Source organism: Pundamilia nyererei, unplaced genomic scaffold (genome assembly GCF_000239375.1).
Source record: "Pundamilia nyererei isolate P.nyererei 1_Seehausen unplaced genomic scaffold, PunNye1.0 scaffold00048, whole genome shotgun sequence".
Lineage (NCBI taxonomy): Eukaryota > Metazoa > Chordata > Actinopteri > Cichliformes > Cichlidae > Pundamilia > Pundamilia nyererei.
In genome coordinates, this window is record NW_005187449.1 from 3,350,763 (window position 1) to 3,351,941 (window position 1,179).

Sequence of the window (1,179 nt, forward strand, 5' to 3'; positions counted from 1 at the left end):
CTTTGGGGTCCTTAGGGACTAGTAAAGCGCTATATAAATACAGGCCATTTACCATTTATTTTGATACATCGGTGAGGAGAATGACTCCATGTTTGATCTGTTAGGTTTCAGATTAAACCGAGTCACAGTGAATACTGTAGCAGACCGTGCTGTCTCCAGCTGTTTAAATGTGACGTTGTAGAAGGGAACCCTCCCTCTTCTCCCTCTACTTCCTGCTCGGTTTACTTTCACTTTGTCCGGCTGCTGTTCCGCGGAGCGTCTTTCCTATCTGTGTAGGTGAGTGAGGTCCGCGTGCCGGTGTTTGTCTCCGAGGTTCTGCTCGTGCTGTCAGTTTACTGCTGTAACCGTGTTACCATAGAAACGTCAGAAATCGAGACCCTTTGAGTATCTGTTAAGATCAAACAGGTCGGTGTGTGTCCGCCGCGGCGTCAGTGACTGCAGTCATTTATGTGACGTCAGTGTGGACCCGAAGTCCACGCAGTGCCGAATAAATCCAGCATTTTATTTCTTAAACTAACATAACATTATTATGAACGTTTTTATGTTTAATATTTTATCGACAAATGTTTAAGTAGCTGCATCTCAGGGTCTGTTTGGTCACGTGAGATGTGCTGTGAGGCATTTTGTCCTCCAAACGTGGACAATAAAGTTGTTTTGATTGTTGAGGTAGAAGTAGGTCGAGGCCGGAGCATTTCTATGTTTTTCTTCATAATTCACAATGCTTGAAATCCAGCATTTACATTTAGATGTAAGACATATGTGCAGCTACCAGTCTGATATAGCCTATGCACTAACAACACAAAGTGTAACCCTGAAAAAATTTAGTCATATTACTGTTCATCTAATAAATCAGATTACTGCTGTACATGTGACTTTTGTTTAGCTTTTTTTGTATATGTTTAAAAATATTTTGGATATCAGCTGTCATATCAGAGAGCTGTTCTACCTTTTAAGACACCAGGCTGCTGTAAATCAGCTCTGACAGAACACAGATAACAGATTTTATAGATTCAATTCAATTCAATTTTATTTATATAGCGCCAAATCACAACATAAGTCGCCTCAAGGCGCTTCATAGATACAGAGAAAAAAAACCCAACAATCATATGACCCCCTATGAGCAAGCACTTTGGCAACAGTGGGAAGGAAAAACTCCCTTTTAACAGGAAGAAACCTCCG

At 41.0% G+C, this 1,179-nt stretch overlaps 1 protein-coding gene across 1 annotated transcript in view; it reads left to right on the top strand.

Moving 5' to 3' along the window:
* Positions 1–215: 215 nt before the first annotated feature.
* Positions 216–1,179, top strand: part of LOC102210134 (NACHT, LRR and PYD domains-containing protein 4C-like) — a 21,977-nt gene continuing 21,013 nt past the window's right edge. Inside the window, exon 1 of the mRNA XM_005732796.1 lies at positions 216–276. The gene's annotated coding sequence lies outside the window, so the exon portion shown is untranslated. The remainder of the gene's footprint in view (positions 277–1,179) is intronic.